At 45.5% G+C, this 8365-nt stretch overlaps 1 long non-coding RNA gene across 1 annotated transcript; it reads right to left on the bottom strand.

Moving 5' to 3' along the window:
- Window positions 1-7112: 7112 nt before the first annotated feature.
- On the bottom strand, window positions 7113-8354 carry LOC119341902. Its single transcript, XR_005165321.1, has 3 exons — window positions 8279-8354; window positions 7323-8084; window positions 7113-7228 (listed from the first exon to the last, which is right to left on the bottom strand). It is a non-coding gene; the product is annotated as an uncharacterized LOC119341902 (long non-coding RNA).
- Between the last annotated feature and the right edge of the window lie 11 nt (window positions 8355-8365).

Raw genomic sequence — 8365 nt, 5'->3', positions numbered from 1 at the left:
GCTGAAGAGGCAGACCCCACAAAGCCGACCCGTAAAACAGGATACAGGTCGGCTTTGCGGGGTCTGCCTCTGCGGCCGTTCGCGCCGTCCTGCAAAACAGTTTTCCCGCGAAGTGCAAGCGTGAAATGTGGGTCGGCGGGATGCGGTGTCTGCTAGAGATGCTCTTAGCCTCGTTGGATCGATCAGCAAGCTGGAGCTCGCATCGTCTTGGCTCACCACAACAAACTCGTCTCGCACTCAGGCCGCTGCCGCTGTTGACTTTCTCCACGCAAAGTTCATTTTCCTTTCTAGTGAGATGGGGCCCTATTTTTCAGTTTCGTACAGGGACCCGGATTTTGCTCGCCCGGCCCTGTGTGTACGTATGTCCTTCGCGTCTCTTTTTCTGCAACATCATGTGTGTTGCAAAATTGCCTTCCGCAACAGCATCCACGTTGCATAAAAATGAAGACGAAAAAATGACAAATATTTTTGCAACATTGTCTGTGTTGCATTTTGTTTCCCGCAACAACACTCATGTTCCAAAAATAGTGATGAAAAAAAAGCTGCAACATCAACTACGTCGCAAAAGATTTCTGCAACATAAACTTTGTTGCAAAGTATTTCTGCTACACTACCCTTGTTGCAATAATAAGAACAACGTTGGATGTTAGATAGTTGTACAACCGATCCGATGGTTGCCGAGGCGACGGATCTTTTTGTAAGATCCACCGGCCAACGGGTAGCATGGCTCAACTTAGAATCTCATAACTCTTGAAGATCAATACATAAATAATGTGTCCAAGATAGACCGGTAAACATAAATCGGCGGTTACCCTAAAAAGCCATGGACCGGTGGTTACCCTAAAAACCATGAACCAATGGTCATGAAAAATACAAAAGTTATCTATATATAACAAAAAGCAAATAATAGGCCACATTGCATGATTTAGTTTATGGTATAGCATAATTTAGTTTTGATCTATTGGACATGGCTGAAACAATGAAAGAAAAAAAAGTGATACACTGAGTTATATTGTACTAGAAGAAATCTGAGACCATGAGCGTGAACGTTTTCATCTAAAAAGGAGTTGCAAGTGGGCGGAATTCGCAGGTAAGGGGACCGACCGATACAGTCGGTGCTACCTCTGAGTCATCAGATCCCGTTTCAATTCGGACGCCGGTGGGATACGTTGCCCTGCCTATTATTTTCCGGACGGACCCGCATGGCATCCGCATGCGAAACGCCCACAGACGCCATGACGTACCCGACTGAATCCGATTCGCTTCCACCCTTACATGAACCCTAACTAATTTGATGCAACTAAAATATAAAGAAACCCTAGGCAGAGGTAGGGGAGAGGGAGGAGTAGGCGTGCTCACCTCGGGTGCCTATGACGAGGGAGGGGAAGGCGGCGTCGGGGTCGGGGCTCAGGCGCGCGGCAGAGGGCGTGGCGTCGAGGTCGGGGGCGGGGGCGGCGTCCGGGGCGGCGTTGAGGTCGGGTGCGGGGGCGGTGTTGAATCCGGGGTCGGGGCGGCGTAGAGGGTGTGCGGAGAGCGCGCGGCGGCCGACGGGCGAAGGCGGCGGCGAGAGCGGAGGTGTTGGATTTGGGGGAAGTGGCCGTGGGGAAGGACGAATCCCGTGGTTAAGGTAGAAGTAGCAGTAGCGCGTTCCACAAAGCGCGCTGCTGCTACATTAGCTACAACCCGTTCTGAGATACACGCTACTGCTACTCCTTTCTCTTTTCTTTCCTTTTTCATTTATTTTTCTTCACATTTTATTTTTTTCCTTTCACCTTCTTCTATTTCTTTCATTTTCAATTACCTTTCCATTTGCTTTCCATTTAATTTTATATTCTTTAGCAGTAGCGAGTGTAGAATGAAATGCGCTGCTAGAAAGAAAGTAGCGGTAGCGCGGTTCGATATAGACTAATATGTGTAGCCTATCGTTTATGCCATGAGAATTTTACTAGTAACGTGTTAAGTACAAGGCGCGCTACTACTAGAACTTTATCTGTAGCGTGGTTTGCACATGCGCGCTACTGCTACTTAGCACCAGCGTGCATTTTTGACCCACGCTACTTCTAAAGTTCTGTGTATAAGGTTTTCCCTAGTAGTGCATCGTGGCCACGGTGTGGGCCCCCTCTGGTACTACTTTCGCTCAATAATTCTTATCAATTCCAAAAATGAATTTCGTGGAGTTTCAGGACTTTTGAAGCTGTGCAGAATAGGTTTTCAATATTAGCTCCTTTTCTAGCCCAGAATCTCAGCTGCCGGCATTCTCCCTCTTCATGATAAACCTTGTAAAATAAGAGAGAATAGCCATAAGTATTATGACATAGCGTGTAATAACAGCCCATAATGCAATAAATATCGATATGAAAGCATGATGCAAAATAGTCGTATCACCCCCCTGGGCGCGCCCTCCTACCTCGTGGCCGCCTCGTTTCTTTTTTGACGTCCACTCCAAGTCTCCTGGATTGCGTTTGTTCCAAAAATAACTCTCCCGAAGGTTTCATTCTGTTTGGACTCCGTTTGATATTCCTTTTCTGCGGAACACTGAAATAGGCAAAAAACAATAATTTCGACTGGGCCTCCGGTTAATGGGTTATTCCCCAAAATAATATAAAAGTGCATAGTAAAGGCCATTAAACATCCAAAACAGGTAATATAATAGCATTGAACAATAAAAAATTATAGATGCATTGGACACATATCAATGTCTTACGTCACCAACATGTCTTTGCAGGCCGACGTTACCATGTGCACCTTACTTTACACCATCAGTGGCCAGAAGGTGGACGTGGGGAAGGCGACGATAATGCAGCCGAAGGAACAATTGTTCCACAGCCGGTCGATCCCCCCTGACGTCTTCAAGGTTTCTGTGGTCACTATCGAACTGGGCCATGAGAATTTAGCTCCTCTGGTGGCACTAGCGGGAGATGACGACGAGACCCCGCCGCGGCTTGGCAATTGCAAGCGTTGGGTCCTGTTGTGGCCGAAGAGTCTGCTTCGCCTGGAAGCGGCCGGGAGCACACCCACCACCAAGTAGCCTCAGCAAGGTATTAACACCAACATCCCACGTACCCAACTAGCGTCGCGTGTCCTGCCGGGTGAGGAAGAGGCTCCATTACTGCCTGATGACGTCGCCGCCATCAAAGAAGCAATGCATGATGCCACCGACGAGGATGACGATGACCCTCTACATTATCTCAATACCGGTGCCTCTGAGGATGGAGGATTGATGGCTCGGCAGTATGAGTACTCAGGGTTTGAGCATGATGAGTTGGTGCCTGAATTGCCGGAGGATGAAAGTATTGTAGGCTCACTTCCAGTAGGAAAGAAGCATAGGAAGGGATCGAGGAAAGGCAACAAAGCTTCTTCTATAACCTAGGCACCTCAGCAGCCTCGGATTCAAAACAGCGGAAAAAATGTCATATCCCCGATGATCCGATCCTACCTAAGGAAGCGGTAGAGGCCATATGTGGCAATCTAAGGAGACTTCATGACGATGTGCTACGGAGAGACAAAAGCCTGATCACCTCGGAAAATCCAGGATACCCGCTATACGTGGTTAACGTGAGCAACAAAGGTCGTACGTCTACATATTCCTCGTGGAAAAGTTCTTCCTTCGATTCGGTTACATCTTCAACATGTTTCACTTGAAAAAGTTGGATTTTATGTTTCTTCGCCTTTTTGCCTTGCACATGAACCACATAATCAGGATTGAGCTGATACCATATATCTGTGTCGCCGACCCGTACTTCATGCACGAGGGCTTCTTGCAGTCTACCCACAACACCGTGAATACGCGAGTAACTACATCGCTGATTTCATGGTCGCAAATAAGGAGAAGGAGACGATTCGCGTGCCTTATCATCCCATGTAAGTCATCCGCATATATCTTTCCTTTGATTTCAATCATTCATTTGCACGCGTGGAGGCTAATTTGAGGTGTACTTTTTTTGCACAGCGACGGGCACGCCGTCCTCATCATCCTTTACCCCCGATTCTCCTATGATCTTTACTTGGACTCGTCGAAGAACATGAAGAAAAAGGATTGCACCCACATCAAGTTTGTTCTCAACAGTGCTATCTTGAGCTAAGGCCTATGGGGTGGAGAGATTAAGACCAGGAAGACAAGGAACCACCCGTCCGCCTTCAGCCATAAGACCGAGTTCGGCTGCATCCAGCAACCGAGTGATACTCTTAGTAATGGATTATATGTCCTCCACCACATGCTGGAGTATAGATGGGATCAGCTGAACCTTCGCATGTCACCTAGATCCGGCGATGCCCATATTCTGCAATGGGAAAAGAACCTAGGAAATATCCCAGATCATCGACTTCTACATCATTTCTATCACATCCAGCATGAACTTTCTCAAATCATCATGAAGGAGGTCGTTGAAAAACAGGGATGTTCTATGTAGAAGGGCAAATGTCGCGGAAAGACGTCCGAACACGTGTATTGGCTCAGCATCGCGACCTGAAGCCTTTCACTATGCTCGGGGACTATCTCCCTGACATGGATGGATGGCACGACATGTTGGAGTGATTGACGATATATGACAAAGTGTCTGTTTAGTTCATACTTTCTTTATGACAAAACTTTGAGTTATGCATGACGAAACTTTATTTGGATGTAATTAAACCGTCTTCCTCAACTATCGAAGATCACTCTATTTAGGGCATTTTGGGTACGATGAACTTTGTTATTTACGCTTATGATAGTTGCTTCTATTTTTGCGAAGTCTGTCTCTTTCTGTTGCTCAACTATACTAGATGACCAGTTGCGCCAATGGCGCAAAGGCCGAGTGTAATCCAGGTATTGGAAGAGTGTGCACTAAAATATGTAAACAGAAAATAAAACATATATGGAAATAAGTCGCAAAGGGCAAGAGCGAAACAGGCTTTCAGACCATGAAAGTTAGAATAGTTACAGACCGATGCCTACTTATATTGCCTTATGAATGTTACCATACGGATTAGGAGTGATAACAGGGTGTATTCTTGTATAGCTCTTTTCCCCCATTGCCTCCTATTTATAAAGGATAAGTAAACATCAGATTGGACCATCCCAGATTGAGCATATCACAAGCATATTAGACATGAAAGTGCCATTTTTAGTACATGGCCAGCAAGACAGAGTATTAAAGACTAATATGGTTAGCACTCAACAGCCATTGCTAGTTAAAATGATAAGCCATACTATCTTGATGGTACATAACAAAAAAGCTCTAGCATTTCCCGCCAGTTATACTACTCTTTGCTCATCAAGCTTCTTGTTCTGGGAGAGATCACACCAAGCAAACACGATTCAGTTGAGCACAGACACATAAAGATTCATGATGAAGAACAGAGTTAAATTTATCTTGCATAGAAATTCTCTCAATTGTCAGAAAGAGGAGACTTTGGGCCTGTTCTGAAACCATCTAGCTTCTCCAAAACATCCCATATCCAGCTTCTTGGGTCGCTTCTTGCTTCAGGTGGCAAACAAAAAAACGTTCTGGAGCTGCAGCAGCTTCTCCCAGCGCTTGGATGAGCTGGCAGCCCAGCTGGGGCGCGGAAGGCCTGCTGGTTGGCACGTTGGGCTGGCTGAAGGAGCCCATCTCGGGCAGAACTGCAGATAGGCGGCGGCTCGGCAAGCTTCACGGCGGCTCTTGGCTCGGGAAGAAGAGAAGGGAAGGGGAAGAAGGGGGGCGTGGTCGTCTTGGTGCTGCTCCTGACTCCGAGGCTCTCTCGGGCGTCAACGGCGTCGGGGCTTCGAGCCATGGGGTCGCAGTTCCTTGTAGCAGGCGCGACGGGTGGCGGCAACGATGGGATCCGGCGGGAGATAGCCTTGGATGGCCGGATCTGTAGTCGGAGGCGAGGATCTGGCCGGCGACGGGGGCAGCCGGGTGTGGCGGCGGTGGGGGTTCGAGAGGAGGGACGAGGGAGAGGGGAGATGTGACGAGCGGGTGCGTGCGGGATCGAGGGTGGAGGAGCTGATCGAAACATTTTTTTGGGCGGTGGCATTATGGCCGTAAATAACCCGAACTCCAGATTCACCAAAACGTGGAGCTGGGAATGTCTCGCTTCAGAAAAATGAACTACAGCCCACGATAGCTTCTTGGATTTCAGCTTCAGGGAGCTACGGCGTTCGGGCTCGCTTCAGGCTGGGAATTAGAGAAGTTTGGAGTTGGAGTACTTCAGAACAGGCCCTTTGATAAAAGGTTCTTCTATCTGTTTGTAATCCTGACATTTCCGCTTGTCAAGCATCATGCATCTACAAATACAAGGAAAAATAATATAATTTACATTACAAGGAAAGAAATAGGAAAATTATGTTCTCTAATCCTGATCATGTATGTATCGAACAATTAAGAATGCAATTCAAGTGCGTTTACTAAATCGTAGATGACAAAGTAAAAACTTGATGTAGTACATGTGTTTTCTGATCCACCCACAAGAATCTGGGCCCTTCATCCAGGATCAGATGGCTCAGACATATTTTTTCCATTTCTGCAACCGTGGCCCTTCTTCTATTGTAGTCGCTCCCGTTCGAGAGAAATAAAAAGGAACAAAGTTCCCCCCCAAAAAAAATCCTCAAACAACTAATAAATAAAAAGGAGCAAGTTGCCACACCAAGCAATTAGTGTGGATATGTTGTTAAGAGACACTTGGTACTGCTAGAAATTAAACAAGTGATTCACTAACGTAGTAGTCCTCACTTGTAATTTACTATGAACATGAAACATAGAGGACAAGACCCTAAAGTGAACTATCCTTGGGCTCATGAAAATAATTGTGAATACTGAATCTGCTGTGCAGTATAAAAGAATTTAGTTATTACCTTGGCTGACTTAGGAAGCAACTGCACGAGCCATCGTCAACATCAATTTATATATCCATCTTGATAGCGGTTGAAGAAAGATAATCAGGAAACCGAAGCCTAACATGCAAAGTTCAGTAATCGAAACACCAACTCCATCAGTTTCAAAGAAAAAGTATAACAACCAACACTTGAGACACAAATGTTATTGTAGGTACATGATAAGCGATATTCAGTATGATTCTGAACTACTTGAGCTCTAAGTTTTATTTGCAAAGCATGACACATGACTGAGCTTCTTATATACATACAACATGTAATATGCTTCAACACGTAATATGCTTCAATTTTGTTTGAATAAGGCAATTCTTAAGCAAATCTAATAACAATTTTCCATTGCACGTCTTCAACCTTTCTCTCTCCATACTCACCTTGATCCTATCATCACAAGAATTGAAGAAAACATGAAGTCAAAGTACAACTGAACGATACAAATTGAAAGAGGGATTGTAGCACTTATTTTTCTTCTTACCATAAGATCTCCTTCAACTCTGCTGCTTTGGCCTTGCAGACATGGCCGGACAGCTCGCCATTGTGACTGCAATCTACACATGAAGCTACGATTTTGTCATTTCTGCCCGGATAGCAAGGATGTAATTTCTTTGTGAAACTTCATATGAGGGTATATCGGTTGACTAAGTACGTTAGAAAAAATATTCAGATTTTTTGGGTTTACGTCTAGCCTACCCCAACTTGTTTGGGACTAAAGGATTTTTTGTTGTTGTTGTAGTAATTTTTTTGAATTTACTATTCATAAGGGGTGCGCGTGGAACCGTTTTCACCAAATCCGCGTCCTTCAATAGCTATACTACTGTATTGAGCTGCCTATTTAATCACGATCGACATTCTAACTGTAGGAAAGATGTGTCTATCTTGATCATCAATACATCACCCTTACTAAAACATATTTTTGAATACATACTTCAAATAGAATAATTGTGCAGAGACTCTGCTACTATAATATATAGATGGCAATATAATTTAAAACAACAGCTCAGGTTTATGGCGGATGGGCTTTGAGAATACAGTCCAAAAAGGGAATCAGGTGCATGTGTTAAGTATAGATTAATGGCACGAGCAATGTGCTTCTTCCCAGGTATATCATCAACGAGTGAAACAATAGGGAGAAATGTCATGCCTATGACATCTGGTGCCGAGGAAACAATTTTTATCCACTCAACAGAATTCTGAACAAGATCGCAACCTCCCTCCTTCTGAAGATCACTGTCATGTCCTGTGTAGGGGACTGGAATTAGGATTTGTTGGAAGTAAGAGGTGCAGTACACATAGAAATTCTGCGTGGCGATGCCAATGTCACATACGGTGAAGGAAACGGCAACGAAGCCTAACATGTATGGTAGAATTTGCAGAGCAGCAGATTTGCATCACAGTACATGCAGAAGAGAAGAACGCGTCCATCTTCCTCACCTTCTCGAAGCTGCAGATGAAGGGCTCGTTGGGGGCGGCACCAGGGGGGCGAGCGGCTGCGCCCGCGGTTGCCGCGGTAGGCCTCCC

Source organism: Triticum dicoccoides, chromosome 7B (assembly GCF_002162155.2).
Source record: "Triticum dicoccoides isolate Atlit2015 ecotype Zavitan chromosome 7B, WEW_v2.0, whole genome shotgun sequence".
Lineage (NCBI taxonomy): Eukaryota > Viridiplantae > Streptophyta > Magnoliopsida > Poales > Poaceae > Triticum > Triticum dicoccoides.
Note: the sequence above shows the minus strand (reverse complement) of the source record. Positions and strands in the feature narration are given on the sequence as shown.